Here is an 18,083-nt window from a genome sequence, read left to right as displayed (position 1 = left end):
TCATTTTTATCTTTTTGTGTGTGAAGCACTTTGTAGCTGTGTGTAAAAAGTGCTATATAAATAAAGCCTTACTTACTTACGTACAATGTAAGAAAAGGGGAAGAACTACTCAAGCATGTAGCAAAATGTAAGAACTATGACAGATTACAAGCCTCTCTACACACCCCTTGTCAAGTATTGATGTGTCTCTAGTAATTGGGCTAAACAACTTTTATGCCTGTGTGTTTATTTAGTGCCTTCCTGTTACCACCACATCCGAGAGGTATTTAGCAAATCTAGGGCCATGTCACTACCACCACATCGACCTTATGACTGCGCCATAGATCTAATTCCCGGTTCAACCATCCCTAAGGGACGCCTGTATTCAGTCTCTGGACCCGAGAGAGCGGCCATGACAGAGTACATTGATACCTCACTGAAGGCGGGACTTATTCGGCCCTCGTTGTCACCGGCCGGTGCAGGTTTTTTCTTTGTGGCCAAGAAAGACGGGTCCCTTAGGCCATGTATAGACTACAGCCCCCTTAATGAAATCATGGTTAAGAACCGTTACCCACTCCCTCTCATGACATCAGTGTTTGATCAACTTCAGCAAGCAAAAGTCTTTACCAAGTTAGATCTTAGTAACGCCTATCACTTGGTCAGGATCAGGGAGGGAGATGAGTGGAAAACAGGGTTCAACACGCCCAGTGGCCACTATGAGTACTTGGTGATGCCATTCGGTCTCACCAATGCCCCCGCTGTATTCCAAGCCATGATTAATGATGTTTTAAGAGAATTCTTAGACCAGTTGTTTATGTCTATTTAGATGATATCCTTATTTACTCTCCTGACCTGGAAACTCACAAGAGGCACGTATTGGCTGTACTACAGCAGCTGTTAGACCACAAAATTTTTGTCAAAGCAGAAAAAAGTGAGTTTCATGCCAAAACCATCTCCTTCCTGGGCTTCATCGTAGCCCTGGAAGAGTGCAGATGGACCCGGCTAAAGTTCATGCTGTGGCCGAATGGCCCACTCCCGATAGTCGCAAAAAGGTTCAGCAATTCCTCGGATTTGCTAACTTTTACAGGCGGTTCATCAGAGGTTTCAGTGCTATAGCGGCTGCCCTGCATGCACTCACCTCCTCCAAGATGCGGTTTTCATGGTCACCAGAAGCCGACACTGCGTCCCAAAGACTCAAGACCAGCTTCACCACGGCACCGATTCTCATCATGCCTGATCCCCACCAATTTGTGGTGGACGTACGCTTCCAACAAGGGCATCGGGGCGGTGCTCTCACAGTATGCGGAGCAGGACGGTAAGCTGCACCCCTGCGCTTTCCTGTCGCGGTGTCTGTCCAAGGCGGAGCGGAACTACGACGTAGGCAACAGAGAGCTACTGGCAGTCAAGGTAGCACTGGAAGAATGGAGACACTGGCTGGAGGGGGCTGAGCACCCATTTCTTGTCTGGACGGATCAAAAGAAACTGGAGTATATACATAGAGCCAAGAGACTAAATTCTCGCCAGGCCAGGTGGACGCTGTTTTTTAACCGCTTTGTATTTTCTCTTTCCTACAGGCCAGGGTCCCAGAATGCCAAGCCCGACGCCCTGTCTCGACTCTACGACCCTGAGCCTGTTGCCAAGGAACCTGAATCTATCCTTCCACGGACCTGTGTGGTCGGAGTGGTGACTTGGCAGATAGAAAGGGAGGTTAAGCAGGCAAATGGGGAGACCCCGCCACCTAGTAGGTGCCCAGATAATCGATTATTTGTCCCTGTCAATCTGCGCCCACAGGTGATTCACTAGGCTCACTCCTCGCTGCTCCCCTGTCATCCGGGAGTGCGGCGGACGATGTTCCCCATCTCCCGGAGGTTCTGGTGGCCTTCCATGGAGGGCCACAAGGTCCGGGAGTACGTTGAGGCGTGTTCGGTCTGTGCTAGAAACAAGACGTCCTCCGGGTCACGTGTGGGTCTGCTTCAACCGCTGCCCATTCCCTCCAGACCGTGGTCCGACATTTCCATGGACTTTGTCACAGGGCTCCCGGTCTCCCAAGGTAACACTACAGTTCTTACAGTCGTCGACAGATTTTCCAAAATGACCAGATTCATAGCTTTACCCAAATTACCTTCAGCCAAAGAGAGATTATGATAAATCATGTATTCAAGATCCAAGGGTTTCCTAAAGATATTGTTTCAGACCGGGGGCCCCAATTCGTGTCGCGGTTCTGGAGGGAATTCTGTCGGCTCATCGGAGCCAAGGCTAGCCTGACTTCAGGCTATCACCCGGAGGCTAATGGCCAGACCGAACGTCTCAACCAACAGCTGGAAACCGGCCTCCGGTGCCTGGTGTCCCAGAACCCTGCAACATGGAGCAAACACCTGGTCTGGGTCGAAAATGCACATAATTCCCTACCCACCTCATCTACAGGATTTGCTCCTTTCAAGTGTGTACATGGTTACAATCCCCCAGTTTTTTCAGATCAAGAGCATGAAGTCTCAGTCCCCTCGGCCCATGCCATGATCCGCCGTTGCCGACGTATCTGGGCTGCGGCTCGACAGGTGCTCATCCGGCAAGGGGACAGAGTCAAGAAAGCGGCGGACCGCAAGAGGCGGCCGGCTCCTGCCTACCAACCCGGTCAGAGAGTGTGGCTCTCGGCTAAGGACCTCCACCTCCGAGTGCCTTCTAAGAAGTTAGCACCGCGATTCGTTGGTCCATTCCCCATCACCAAGGTCGTTGGTCCTGCAGCTGTCCGCCTCCGCCTGCCCCACTCTGACCTTCCATGTCAGTCAGGCAAAGCCCGTGAAAGATGGTAGACAGGGGCCCCGTTTACAAAGTAAAACGTTTATTGGCGGTACGCGACAGGGGCAGGGACAAACAGTTCCTGGTGGACTGGGTGGGATATGGCCCAGAGGAAAGACAATGGATCCCGTCCCGGTTCATAGTGGACGATACTCTCATCAAAGACTTCTATCGAAAGCATCCTGAGCAGTCTGGACCGTCTGGTAGCCGTTCCTAGAAGGGGGGGTTCTGTCACACCGTGGTGAGGTTTGTATCGTCTTGGGTTTTCTGTCTTGTCATGCCTGTTTTATTTTGAAAGTGTAATTCTCCTCTCGTTTCAGAGCACTTGCCCTTCCTCATATGTCACCATTGTGTCTGCCCTGATTACCTATTGTCTCCACCTGTTCTCCATTACCCTCCATGTGTTCAAATAGTCTGTGTCTCCTTTGTCTTGTGCCAGAGTGTCTTTGTCCGTAGGTCGAGTCCTCCACGCCAGCCACAGTATTCTAGGCCTAAGCCTGTTTTCCTCTTTGAGAGTGATTTCTGTTTGTAAGTTTCATAGTTTAGTTCCTTGCCTTCCTTGCCTTGTTCCTTGTTTTTGTTCATTTCATGCCATAGTCCTCCTTATGAGAGTTTTCTTTTGTTTCTTAAGACATTGTATTTCATTGTTAAGCTTTTTGCCTTCTCGTTCTTTATTTTGTTCGTAGTAGTATCTTAGTCCTCGATTAGAGTGTTTTTTGTTTCATAGCCATTGTTCTATAGTCTGTTGTAGATCCTCTTTTGTTTCACCCTAGCGTATTTAAGTTTACTAGTCCTCCAGTCCAAATTCCTCCCTTTTGGAGTGTTTTGTGTTTGATAGCCTTTTGAGTTTCATCCTCCATTAGGAGCGTTTTTTGGTTATCTAATTTCTTACTTTATTTAGTGAGCACTTCTGCTACTCACTTCCCTAGAAACGACATCATAGTTTAATTTCATAGCCGGTTTGTTTGGTCACTCTTTGAAGAGATCTGGTTATCGTGCTAAATAAACTTGTGTGCTGTGAAAACTCTGCATCTGAGTCCTCTATCGAGTTGTATGCAGTTTAAACAACTGAGGACACAGCACGGAGGTTTAAGTGATCATGTGACTTTGACCGAGACACGGTTAAAAGCCAAGTAATTTTAGTTTAGACTTTAGACTTTATTCTCCATCAGGGAGATTTGGTTTCAGCACCAATTCAACACAGAAACATATAGACACAACAACATACAGATAAAGACAAGACAAAGAGTCTCCGTAAGTACTTGTACATTCATACATCCAAGCATACAACATTGTCAGTGATGGAGTTTGTTCAATGCTACAATGACAGAGGGAACAAAACTCCTACTGAAGCGAGCTCTCCTCCATTTTATTGTCCTATATCTCCGTCCTGATGGCTGTAATATAAAGTGATGTTTGAGGGGGTGTTCAGTGACTTTTGCTCTTGTGAGTGCTAGGAGTGTGATGACTCTGTCCTTCATGCCTAAGAGGAAGACTAATTATTTTAGAGGCAGTGGGTGTGACACTGGTAAGTTTTTTTTTTTTTTTTTTTTGATGATCAACATGGTAAAGAAGCAGGGAGAACAGTACAGCAGGATGGTTTGCCTTTCATAAAGCAACAACTAGAAATTGGAGGTCTTTGTAGGGATCGTTTATGGATAGAAGTGATGTGTTGATCATAACTGTGTTTACTGACTATAGTGAGTCCAAGATATTTATATATTTATTACATATTTGATATGCTAATGACCAGTTATTTTGTTTTGACCATGTTCAGCTGCAGGCAGTGATCAGTTCACCCACTGTGTGAAGTGAGAAATTGTGTTTTAATTTGCTGTTATACTCATTTTAGTAGTGTTCCAAGAATGGCACTGTCATCAGATTATCTGAAATATGTGGTGGTGGGTAAAGGGCTGGTTCTGTCATTTATAGATGTATAGAGTGCACCAGTCTGTGATCTGTCGCTGAGGAAATTGAGAATTCAATGGAGGAGGAGTGGAAGGATATCGAGGTGTTGATGCTGCTTGATCATCTCAACGTGCTCAGTTGTATTTAAGGTGGAGCCGAAGTCAAAGGATGGTATGCAGGATCAATTTTTCCAGGCATTCCATTACTGAAGTCAGCATGACTGGTCAGCAGTGGTTTGGTTTTGAAGGGCTAGGTTTCTTGGGGACTGGTATGATAGTGAATGTTTTTCAGAGGGTGTGTATTTATGCTCACCTTCTGGGTCTATCGTCTGTAGGACTCTGTAGCTCTCTAGGAGAGAGCTCCCTTAGCCTGACCACCTTAGCTCGGACACCATCCGGCCCTGGTGTCTTGCCAGGCTTTGTCTCCTGTGTGAAGGTGGGATGTGCAAGCTCTTGAAGGGGGAGAACTCTCAGCAGCTCGTCAGAGGCAGAGTGATTTTGGGTGTCACACTTTGTATAAGAAGTGTTCAGAGTGTTCGGAAAGGTGGTGAGGTCTTATTGTGGACAGGTTGTGACTGGATTCACAACCTATTAAGGACTGTACATTTAGAAAATCTTTTTTTATGTTCATGTTTCCAAACTCATGCTCTAGTTTTAATTACTGTGAATAAATTATCACTCATTTGTTCTGTAGGTCTTGTGTAAGACCCATACTCTATTGTGTTGAGTGCTATAGAAAACAGCAATCAGCCATCACCAAAGATTCCCAGAAATGTATACAAATAGGAAGAGATAGCTTCACCAGCCAACTGCATTCCTCCCCTGCACATGACCACGCCACATTCTGCACTGAGTCTCTGATGATGTCTCTCTGAAGAGGCCTTCATAACACATCCATACCCTCCCACCCACTCACATTCTGTCCTGGAGAGGAATTATGTGTGCAACCATGAGCCACAACAAAGCAGAATGATTAAGATATTACAAGGAAGAAATGCAGAGTATGGCCGATAGTCATTTCTCACATTATTCTTACAAGGATGCTCTGTAGTTCAAGTGACAACAGTGGCTTAGCACATTTATTTGCAAGGCCTGTTCTAGACTGTTCTAGCTCTAGCCTTTTTCTAATCTATTTGATGTTATTGGAGAATGACATTCATTAAATTAGCCTATTACCCTTATATCATTATTTGTTGGTATCAGATGGAGTATATTCCTATGGATATGTTGTTCTAGTATACATTGCTTTATTTTTCATTTTTTTCTCTCTTCGTATTGTACTAATGTGCCTATTAGGTAGTTTAGCTGCAAAAATTTCAAAACTGTGAAAATGAATGAAGCGCTTTCCGAAGTAGCAGTGATGTTTGAAGCTTCTGACACCATCAAGCTCTGACAGAAACATATTGAAACAGTGCACTTTAGGAGAGAAAAAAAGCCTCATCTAGGCTTGAGAGGGAGCCAGTGGAGTCTTCTAGTAAAGAAGTAAAAGTTATTTGTATCTCTGTGTAGTGTATCTGTGAGATCTAACAAATGTGTCAGGTGCATATTCTTCCTCCTAAAACATTACTTGCTTGTGGTCTTCTTCCATGCCTTTGATGGTGCATTGCAGCAGATATTGGCATGGTACTGCCACCTGTGGATCAGTGGAGTAATGTGACATCATTGGAAGGACTATGTATGGTGTCATCTTAATTAATACTCATTAAGGGTTTTTTTTTTGAGTATACTGAATTAAATGCTTTGAAGCACTTTGAAGACCTGCAGATACCCTGTGTGAGGACAGATAAGTAAAATGCTGCAAAAGGATATAATTGGAGACAGACTATACTAAGATATGTTATGCAATAATTCAGCTGAAAATGTTTTTAAACAGCAACATTCTACTCTGTGTCAGTTGCCCTCCTGACAAAAGTTGTATGGAAAAGCTTCATAAATGACTCTCAACACCACTGTGTGGAAGGATATTTTTTAGTCCTAAGTTAACTTTAACCACAATTTTTAGGAGGGACTCTGAGATGCATCATAATCTCAGTATTCATTATTCAGCCTTCAGAATTTCCTATATTACATCCTATATTTCAAGCCCTCATTGCTTCTGTCTTCTCGCTTATTGGTCGCTAATTGGTAGCGCCATGGTTACATGCAATATTGTTGTTTAAACAAGCAAACAAGAAACAGATTAAAATTGTGGACAACTGCCTCAGCACTGAGAGGACATCTACACCATCACTGCCTGTAGTTGAAGCAATGATGTTCTGCTCCAAAGCTGAACATGAATTACTGAACTGTCAATAGTTCAAGAATGCTTGGATGATTTAACTGGCCTCTGGCCTGTCACAGTTATTAACGACAGCATATCTCGCCTCACTGTCATTTTAGCTTTTTATTTCCAGAGCCTCGTGCCGCTGACTACAGTCACATCGGCAGCCAGTTATCATCAGTTGACAGAAATAGCTCTGGTGTCATGCATTCTGTCCTGTGAACACACATGTCCTGCTGGTAAGATGGTGACACGGTGGAGATGTGGCAGAAATACTGTTTCACACACACTTACATTTCAGCAATGATTAAACACTCCCCAGAAAAGAGAGTTGTGGAGGTGCCAGTGTCCACAGTGCATATCTGAGCTTAAGTACAGTTTAAAGAGCCACGGCCTTCTAATGAACTGAAATAGACTAAAATGTTCAAAATAATCAATTCAAAATAAGCATGATAATTGAAAACTTTACCCAGCATCGCTCCTTCATATAAGTAAGTTCTGTCACATATATGTAGTTTATGTTACATGTATAGTCAGTCTCAGTCCATATATCCATCTATACATCCATCTTCTTCTGCTTCTTCTGCTCTTCCGCGGAGGCAGCAGTCTAAGCAGGGATGCCCAGACTTCCCTCTCCCCACCTCCTCCAGACCGTTCCCAGGCCAGCTGAGCAACATAGTCCCTCCAACATGTCCTGGGTCTTCCTCGGGGCCTCTTCCCGGTGGGGCATGCCCGGAACACTCTCCCAGGAAGGCGTCCGGTATGCCTGAGCCACCTCAGCTGGCTCCTCTCGACGTACTCTGAGCTCCTCCCGAGTGACAGCGCCACCCTGCGGAGGAAACCCATTTCAGCTGCTTGTATCTGAGATCTCGTTCTTTCGGTCATGACCCAAAGTTCATGACCATAGGTGAGGGTAGGAACGTAGATTGACTGGTAAATCAAGAGCTTTGCCTTTCGGCCTTTCCGGTACAACGTTTGCATTACTGCTACCGCTGCACCGATCCACCTGTCAATCTGACACTCCATCCTTTCATCACTCGTGAATAAGACCCCAAGATACTTGAACTCCTCCACTTGAGGCAGGAGCTCTCCTCCAACCCAGTGGGTGCAAGCTACCTTTTTCCGGTCGAGAACCATGGCCTCGGACTTGGAGGTGCCAATTATCATCTCAGCCACTTCGCACTCCGCTGCAAAACACCCCAACACATGCTGAAGGTCCTGGTTCGAAAGACACAACAGGACAACATCATCCGCAAAAGCGGAGATGAGCTCCTGTGCTCCCCGAACCAGACTCCCTCCGGCCCTTGGCTGAGCCTAGAAATTCTGTCCATAAAAATATGGAACAGAACCGGTGACAAAGGGCAGCCCTGCTGGAGTCCAAGATGCGCTGGGAACAGGTCTGACTTACTGCTAGCAATGCGAACCAAGCTCCTGCTCCGGACGGCCCATAGCAAACTCCCGAAGCACCTCCCACAGAATGCCACGAGGGACACGGTCGAATGCCTTCTCCAAGTCCACAAAACACATGTAGACTGGTTGGGCTCCCATGAACCCTCGAGCACCCTGCGGAGGTCGTAGAGCTGGTCCAGTGTTCCTCGACCAGGACGAAAACCGCATTGTTCCTCCTGAGTCCGAGGTTCGACTATTGGCCGAATTCGCTCCAGTACCCTGGAATAGTAGGAGCACTCCCGCCGGTCCCCCTTCTTAAATAGAGGGACCACCACCCCGGTCTGCCAGTCCAGGGGCACTGTCCCCAACCGCCACATGATGTTGTAGAGGCGTGTCAACCAAGACAGCCCTACAACATCCAGAGACATCAAAGTATTCTTTCCACCGCCTGACAATACACTGTAGACAGTATTGGCAGGGCACTGCTTTCCCCTTCTGAGGCGCCAGACGGTTTGCCAGAATCTCTCTGAGGCCGACCGGTAATACCGGTAATATATATATTGCTTGTTTTGTATCAATTTGGACATACCAATCCTCTCCAATGGTCTGGTCAAGCCTCATTCCTAATTGTTCTATAAAGCTCATTAATTACATAAGACTTCATTCAATATCTTCACTTTCATTATATTGTATAGTATATAATAACAGCTTTAGTGTTATTACACTATCATTACTATATTATTACTCTTGTATATTAGTGGTTACATCATATTGATTACTGCTATCACATTAACACTGCCTTTTTTCTCTCTTTCTGCCACACCTCATAATCCTCATTTCAAAAAAATGCAATGGTGGCTGTTTAAAATGATGACAAAAACTCCCATGATCTCACACAACTTCACAACATCATCAGACTTCATCTTTATTATGTCTTTATTGTTTTGATTGGTCATTTCCTGTGTTTGTGTCACATGGTTTTTGCCACTGCCTGACCTCTTGTCTATGTAGTTCAATGGGAGAAGTGAACGTGAGAACAAATTATGACAGATTATTTTGAATCAAAACCAAAGTACAAAGTGGACCCATTTTTCACAAGCTACATATCTTGTGAACATTCAGGACTAATTTTCATTTTTCAGATATGCAAATCAGGAGAAAATTAGCTTTGTTCAAGACCTGTCTGTCTCAATGACACACTCTCAGAAGATCTGGAGCAAGTCTGTTAAGCTCACAGATAAAAATGAACAGCAATATAAGGCACAAACATTACATTTGTAGTATATGCAGTGTTGTATTGTTTTGGCATGGGCAAGCAATAGTCCATCAACAATGTGACAGAAATGGTCAAGGTTTGATGTACATTTGATTGAGAAAAAGTTGTAAACATGAATGCTTGAGATTAAATAGCACAAACAACACAAGAAAATTGCCTCAACCCATTTGGAAATACCCTTGGAATTATCAATGCACTGTGCAGTAATTTAGCCTAACCTAGGAAAACAGAAAACACTGTTTAATACTTCAATAGATTGGCAATTCCAGGATGTAAGGAGGGATTTGATCAGGGGTGTCGTGAATGTCAAAATTCTGGAGGGGTACAATTAGAGCTGGGGGCATGGGGGTCCTTCCCTAGAAAAAAAAAAAAAGAAAAACAAAAGAAAAAATGATGCATGTATATTCAAGTACTTCAGTGTTCCACTTTATATAATGATATGTAATTATTTGTTTTATGGTGTCGAAAAGGACATTCATTTGTTCACTCACTTCTACACTAGCTTCAACATTGTTGCCATTATTCTTGAAAAAGAGCTATATCTTGTCCCAAACATCTGGCCCACAGAGATCTGCTCATTCATCCCTCTCACTGCATGCATTAACAGCTTCGTTCTTTAATTATTCTGCATTAGCCTGCAGCACCACCAGCAGCAGCAGCTGAATAAAGGCCTGTCTTACTTTTCCCTGACAAGGCGTGTCTAGATTACACGGCAGACATACCCATTTAAGCACCACTGATTCAATGGCAGAGTGTCACCATGTAAAGTATTATGTAATTCAGTAAGGTAAAAGGCACTTTCCTCAGGGACCTGTGAAGGATCAGGCAGAATATGTTGAACCTTTTGCCTCATTGTGGTCCAATAGTTGAGGGAAACATGGACAACAGATGGAATCAGAGATAGACAAAGAAAAAATGATAATGAGATAGGTAGAATGAGTGGAAGAGCAGCAGATGGGTGATCTGTTCTCCAGCAACACATAGCAACAGGACAGCTGAACACACAGCTGAGTAACAAGTGGCTGCTAGCACTTCACAAGCTCCAAACTGCATTTGTATTAAAAATAATACAATAATAATAATTATTATCAGACCATTACTCAGCCAGATACTGTTTTCTTATTAGCTGATTTCTTTTTGGGTGGGTGGTTACTTCATCCTAACAACTCAGTAGAGTAAATACATGAAAATATTTGTAATTTATATTCTTTCTTATTTTCAGTGTGTCCATGAAAAGACCAAAATGGACTGTGTTTGTTTGTCTCTCGTTACGTTCTGACCTCCCTACCCTGCATGTCTGTGGCTCTCAGCTCCAAGCTAATGGTTCCCACTGAAAAGGCTCAGTATTTTACTAAAACAGCTGGACACCGTAGTTTTTAGCCAAAAATACAATATCATTATAACAGTGTGGCCTCACTGATGTGTGGTGGACAACAATGGTGGTCTATAGCACAGAGGAATAAGGAATCAGGAATCAGGAATCAACTAGCTTATTCTTTAAGATTGGTCCTCTGGAGACCATATATATTCATATTAAACTGCATCTGACCACATGCATGGACCAGATGGCTAGAATCTCCATTCTCGAACCCCACCACTAATAGAGCAAAAGTGTATGTTATTGCTAAAGACTAAATCCAAACAAATGATTGTTGTGCTTGAGGAGGCGAGAGAGGAGTGCTGGAATGATCAGAACCACAAATCAAGACCTTTTAACATCTGTGTCAATCAAATAATAATCAACTCACCCACCCACGGTGGACCCTCATTCCATCACCCTCCTGCAATCACAGAGCCACTAAATCACACACAGGCTGACAGTGTATTGATGTGAGCATGCATGAACATCCAGTATATACTGCAAATGCAGTAATAGCTGTTGTAGAAGTGCCACATTTTAACAGATGCTTGTTGAATTGCTGAGAGACTTGCAGTCCATTACATTCCAACACTGGATTTAAAAATAATGAGGTAGGACAAGTCATGAAGGGTCATTCTGAGGCCATGATGAGTTTCAACAGAAACCCAACATAATCAGGATTGTGTATAATGAATGTTATCATGGAGTCTCAATGCAAGCAGTTTACACCTTTCAAGGACTGCAAGGGCTTCACATAGATGCATAGTTTGACATTGAGAAATATAATAACATCAGAAATACATTTGTAAAGCTTCTTTGCATTTTGCATATTTTTACATTAATATACAACAATAAATATTTTTGTATGCATAGAAAAATAATTGTGTGTCATTTATAGTCATTTATATAGAAATCATAAAATGCATGTGTAATCCTTCTGTGCACATTCAGTAATATGAAGACCCATCTGATTCCATACATATCAGGTTCTATTAATAACAAACACACTATATATTGCAGTCTTATGTTGAGGATACACAAGTGCAGACTAACTTTCACAGGGAAATATACTAAAAGACAAACAGTGCCCTCTGCTGGATTTGATGATCTGATTCCTCCAAGACCCATACACACACAGTCAATGCATGCCATACATTGTATGCGGACTAGCTCCTCACACTGTCAGCAGAGCAGAAGTCAATGTGGCTCACTTTAAATTGCTTTCACACAAAAATGCATTCAAACTCACTTCACTTTGGGTCTGCATATGCTGCATGACTGCCGTCACATATTTCAAAGTATGACGGAATTGCTTTTCATACCACACGTACTTTAACTATCTACTGTTCATTTGCACATACGCAACAACAACAATAACAGCAGAAGTAAATGCTGAATGCAAGAGTAATGATGTTTGTTTGTGGCAGGTGAACCTAACCTGAATTGTTAGGCTGGTTTCACCTACATATTTCAAATTACATTTTTTACATGAAATCAAATAAACACAATTTTTGGTATGAATACTTCCCTGGATTGCAGTTGTGAAGACTTTTTGGAGGGAGGAGTCATAAAAATATTTAATTTGTCTAAAATATTTGGTATCCGGATCTGATTTAGAGACCTGATTTGGTTTGAGTTTGGCTCGGACCAGGTGGTCAGTTTTTGTTTTTTCTAATTTGATTACATCTCTGACATATGATGGTAGCTCTAAGTCTGGTGGCGACCAGCCAGAAAGGGGAGTAAAGGGCTGTTTTTGAGTGGTCTCATCATCTCCATAATAAGCCCATAATTTTAGTCTTCTATGATAGTTTTGCAGGTCTAGTCTGGACTGCGGTTTCAGTTTTCTGTTATTCCTTGTGGTTGGGATAAAATTCAAACCTCTGTTCAATAGAGAGAGTTGCTGTTTAGTTAATTTAGCTTTTTTGGCTAGGATCATAACATTTTCAAACCCCTCCTGGTAAAACAGGCATGTGGGGTCCTCTAGTTTAAACAATTTTATCCAATGTGTCAAAATGTCAAAAGCTGTGTCACGGGTCCAGTGAATATTGTCTCTTTCAGTCTTAAAAGTGAACCCTGGCAATGCGGTAAAGTGGTCACAATGTTTAACAATGTGGTTATTCAATACCTGGAGGTTGTGTTTTTCCTTGTAGGGCAGAGGTCCGATTCACAAAGCAGGTTTACTGAAAACTCCGAGTATGCTAACCCTGAGGGAAACTCTGAGTTTTCTGTTTCACATAGGAAGGTAAGTCAAATCAGAGAAAGAGGGGTAACTCAAGCCTGTTTCACAGACAGGGGTAAGTTAAACTCTGGGTCAGTTACCGTAGTAACAGACTCTATGAACCTAACCTGGTCGGGACCAGGTTTTACTCAAGGAACCTCGAGTTTCTCTGTGTCTCTGCCCTCTTTCAACCACACACCGTATTTCACTTCCTCATTCATTCATTCAGTCGGCAGACGAGTTTTGGCATAGTGTTGGACTTCCGTCTAAAAACGTGTTCATACTCGCTGTATGAGCGCATTAAAATGTGTAATTCCAGTGGCGTGAAGTACGCAGCCTTCCGCTTCCCCGTTGCCATGGTGACTCCTCAAATCGGGGCTCCATTGATGCTGTCTTTTTATAGTTGCGGTGCACGCGCTTAACTCGAGGTGAACCTACTCTGAGTTAATCAAACTAACTCAAATCTGCTGTTGTGGAATCGAAAACTCAGAGTTTCCTATCTCAGAGTAGATCAACTCAGAGTTCAGGGTTACACTCAGAGTTTATTGAACCTGCTTTGTGAAACGGACCCCAGAACACAATGCAAGCCAGTCACACAGGTGTTGTAAATTCCATGTTATTTAATTAAACCAGGGTGTTATGTTGTTTATTTTAGTCAGGCACCTTCTTGGACAGCTCAGGTGTGCTGTAGGGTCCTCATAATGTTTACCCTGTGTGTGTGTGGAGTTAACGAGCACATGCTGCACTGAGGCTGCTTCTCATCCCACAGAGTGCGTTCATGAAGAAAGTAAGTTACTAATTGCTTAAAAGAATGTATTTGCTGGTAGTTTATGAGAGATAAATAATATGTGAAGCCCATATTATGTTCTGTTAAGTTGCTGAGGCTGATGTATATTTTCAGAGTCATTTTCTAAGCTACTGTTCGCTAACCAGTGGAGTTAATGCTAGCCAGCTAGCTGTGTTGTATCGCTTATTAACATTGTGTGCATATGTGTAAAACCAACTCAGCTAATTTGTTAGCCATTTCTGTTTACATAGCACTTGTATGTAATTGCTGGAGGAGTAAGCACAGTGCATTCAGCATTTCAATATAGTAAATATTATTTGAATATTTTATTCTGTTTACAGAAACCATTCTGAAACCATTCTACATTCCACATCCTACGTTATCCTAAAAGTCAGTTCGGTAGACTGAAGACTTGCCTGTAATGCTGCAACCATTTAATCCTATATAAAAAACCTGAACTGTTCACTGTGTCTGTGTCTACTCTCTGACCGGAGTTGCCGTGGTGGATAAAGTGGTTCCAGTGAAACAAGTCACAGTTTTCTCAACATCTACAATAACAGGTGTGATCACTTTGCTTTGACAACTTGTTTTTCAAATCAGGTTCCACCGAGATTTGAACTCAGATCGCCGGGTTCAGAGTCCAGAGTGCTAACCATTACACCATGGAACCACTATTTAGCACCTAGCCACTTCACTGGCCGTACATGATATCATCATGTATATACAAGTATGCTGATGCAGAGAAAAAGCAATCCTGTACTGGCTCACCCACTTCAGGAAGTTAGCTAATCTTCCACAGACAAGAGGTGATGCAGGAAACTGCAACTCAAGCCATCATTCTGAAAGACTTCCTACAAACAATTAATCCAGAAACAAATAATCAAGAAACAAATAAGACCACTGTAAAATTAAACATGATACAGTGCACAAACACGTCATCATTTATTCCATTATATACAATATGCAAGAATATATCGTGGCTCGTCTTTTGCCACAACGCAACATCATCATTTCAGGAGCTGTGTTAGCCATACATGCAAGTGCAACATTAACGCTTTTAACATTATCTTTCTGAGACAAACTGAACTAAATACTTTAATTTGTTAGTCCATTTTTCTGTGTTTATTGCATCCATGTATCTTGACCTGTCGTGTGTTGTATTTTTTGGATGAGCAAGAAACAAACGTGGTCATTTGATCACGACAACATTTACTCATGTCTTGATTGTATTTTCAGAAAATGTACAATATCATGAAAAACATCATGATATACTAAATTATTCCGTGATCTCGCCGTACAGTACAGTAGCATAATCGATTATGAGACCACACACACTCAAACTGAGAAACTCACTCCTGTACAATATGTGCACAGAGCACCAGATTGCCTTGAGACCAAAGACTACCTGAGGATGTCAGAAAGCAGCCCTAGCTGCAAGAAAACTGTGTTTTCTCATTTCTCATTGTCCCTGAACATGCAAATAATTGCTGACACGTCTTCCTTGGCGTCAAGTCATTGGCAGCAGTTCCACTTAAAAACAGCAGCTGTAAGAAGTGGGATTCAAACCCACACCTCCAGGGGAGACACCGTAGAGCACCTTAGATATACGGTATATTACAATATAATACACGATGGAATAATGTATCATGACTCATGTTTTGCCACAACGCAACAACATGTAAGGTCACACAGGTCTTATCACTTTACTTTTACAACTGTCACTGACACTCCTGTGGAACACTCTCATACATGATACAATACAATATGCAAGAATATATCGTGGCTCGTCTTTTGCCACAACGCAACATCATCATGTCAGGAGCTGTGTTAGCCATACATGCAAGTGCAACATTAACACTGGACCTCTACTGTGTACCTCCCGACTGCCGTGATGAAAACACAACAAACAGCTTTTATTAGAAAACCACAGTGAGAACAGAGTTTGTAAATTATGTGGCGACACACGCACAGAGATACAGGTTGACGAGATGTCAGACACTGCCTACCCATTCAGAATGAGGATGCAGTAGAAGTGCATTTTGTCACTGACACCAAACACAAGTAATTGCTGACAGTCCTCAGGGTCATGTCATAGGCAGCAGCTGTCAGAAGTGGAATTCGAACCCACACCTCCAGGGGAGACTGCGACCTGAACGCAGCGCCTTAGACCGCTCGGCCATCCTGACTAGAAAGATAAAAACTTAGTGGACATTTTCTCGAACACCAGGATACAGTGTACTGAACATGTCATCATATATGACTTAACAATACAATATGCAATTACATATCACAGCTCATCCCTCTTCAATGAGGAGCTATGTTTGCCAAACATGCAAGCGCACAGTCCTGACTGGTGACTTTGGAACATTAGCGCTACATCTCGACTGTGGACCTGGTGACTGCTGTGATGAAACAGACAATCCTGGAAGACATGGCGGGCAATCTGGAGCTTGAGCTGAAGAACAATGTCATGTACGGATTGCGTTGACAGCTACTTAAGATCAGAACACAATGCAAGCCAGTCACACAGGTGTGATCACTTTGCTTTGACAACTCTTGTTTTTAAAATCAGGTCCCACCGAGATTTGAAGTCGGATCACTGGATTCAGTGATTATACCCCATCCCCATATAATCAAATATCAAATCATCATAAAAAATAGTCATCACCAGTAGGAATAATGCACAATGCATCACTGACATCATCTAGTGCCCCCTACTCATGAAATAATACATTATATTATTCTGTAAACTGGACTGTAAACTGTATATTGGGTGTGAAGAACAGATAAGAATTGGCTATTATTAATGCAAGCACCTCATAAGTAAAAAGAAATCAGTACCAACAGCAATTAAATTCATCTTATTAAATTCATCTCTGTAAATGCATTCATGTGTGGAGGGGGATCAATATGTGGCCAGTGGTGTCACGCAAAATGGAGAATAAGTACAGCCTGATAATGGCTCGGGATTGAGCCCATTAGAGAGGGAGGGCATGGGACGTGTTTCCTGTATGCATCATGATGCGGATGGTTTCATAGTCAAAACCTGTGATGTCTCCTCCAGGGAGTTTAAGCCTGTGACTGCAGCTGATAAGATGCCAAGATTTTACTTTGAAAAGATGGTTGAAACATCAGCAAGTGTGCACAAACTGATATTACTGATTATAATCAATCTAAAGGTGTGCCTGGTGGAGTTGCCGCTTCTAAACACTGCAGCATGGAGCATTAATGACTTGAACTCTTCACATTTTAAAACCTGAAGACTTTCCATTTTGGACACTGTTTCTCTTCAAACACCTTTGGCTCCAGAGCTCCCTCTGGTGGAGCTAAGCAGCCACTGACAAACAGGTCACACAATGCAATTCCTCCAAAGCCCACTCAAGATTTGTCATTTTCAGTCATCCAGAAAGGTTTCTTCAATTTATAAATCGACTGTTTGTTTGTTGTTGTTTTTTTCTTCAAACCATATCTTTATTTGAATTGCTAATTATTTAATTACTTCAATTAACTTCATCTTTAAACATACCACACCATTCTGTTTTTAGAGAAAGCATTCAAACATGTACTTATTCTTATTATTCTTTATCAAAGGTGTTGTACAATAGGAATGCACAACGAAATGCAGTTGGAGCTTCCTCCATGCTACACATACACAGAAAATGTCTGAAAAGATACACAAATCTTTAATTTAGAGCATAATTTAACAATAAAAGAAAAGACAATATGTTGTATGTGTCTCTCACAGGAAATGGACCTTGCACAATGGTCTTTCCTGCCCTCTGGTTGATTTTCTTCGGAAGGGATTGTTTTAACAGTCAAACCGAGCAAAACAAAAGTCACATCACTTTTTTTAATGTCTCCATGTGTTAAAACCAAACAGACAGTACTTGCACTAGTTGTAAGACAATAATAAAGTTCATGAGTTATAAAGTTTTACTCAGTTTTCCAGAATAAACTATAAACTAAAAAGCCACAGACATTTTCTTTGTTTCTGTAATGTTTTCTTATCATAAAATGTGAAAAAAATACTGTTCATTAACCGCAATGGCAAGAAGACAAGAGAAATTATTGCTTTATTAAAGCTGAGGGGCTCACACTTGCTACAATAGAA

The 18,083-nt window shown here is 42.4% G+C and overlaps 2 non-coding genes and 1 pseudogene across 2 annotated transcripts; all 3 read right to left on the bottom strand.

The window, feature by feature from the left end:
• Positions 1-4,991: 4,991 nt before the first annotated feature.
• LOC121624296 overlaps positions 4,992-18,083 on the bottom strand; it is a 34,829-nt pseudogene continuing 21,737 nt past the window's right edge.
• Positions 14,571-14,642, bottom strand: trnaq-cug. The gene has a single exon. It is a non-coding gene; the product is annotated as a tRNA-Gln (tRNA).
• trnal-cag lies at positions 16,076-16,158 on the bottom strand. The gene has a single exon. It is a non-coding gene; the product is annotated as a tRNA-Leu (tRNA).

Source organism: Chelmon rostratus, chromosome 20 (genome assembly GCF_017976325.1).
Source record: "Chelmon rostratus isolate fCheRos1 chromosome 20, fCheRos1.pri, whole genome shotgun sequence".
Taxonomy (NCBI): Eukaryota; Metazoa; Chordata; class Actinopteri; order Chaetodontiformes; family Chaetodontidae; genus Chelmon; species Chelmon rostratus.
This window is presented reverse-complemented; position numbering and strand designations above follow the sequence as displayed.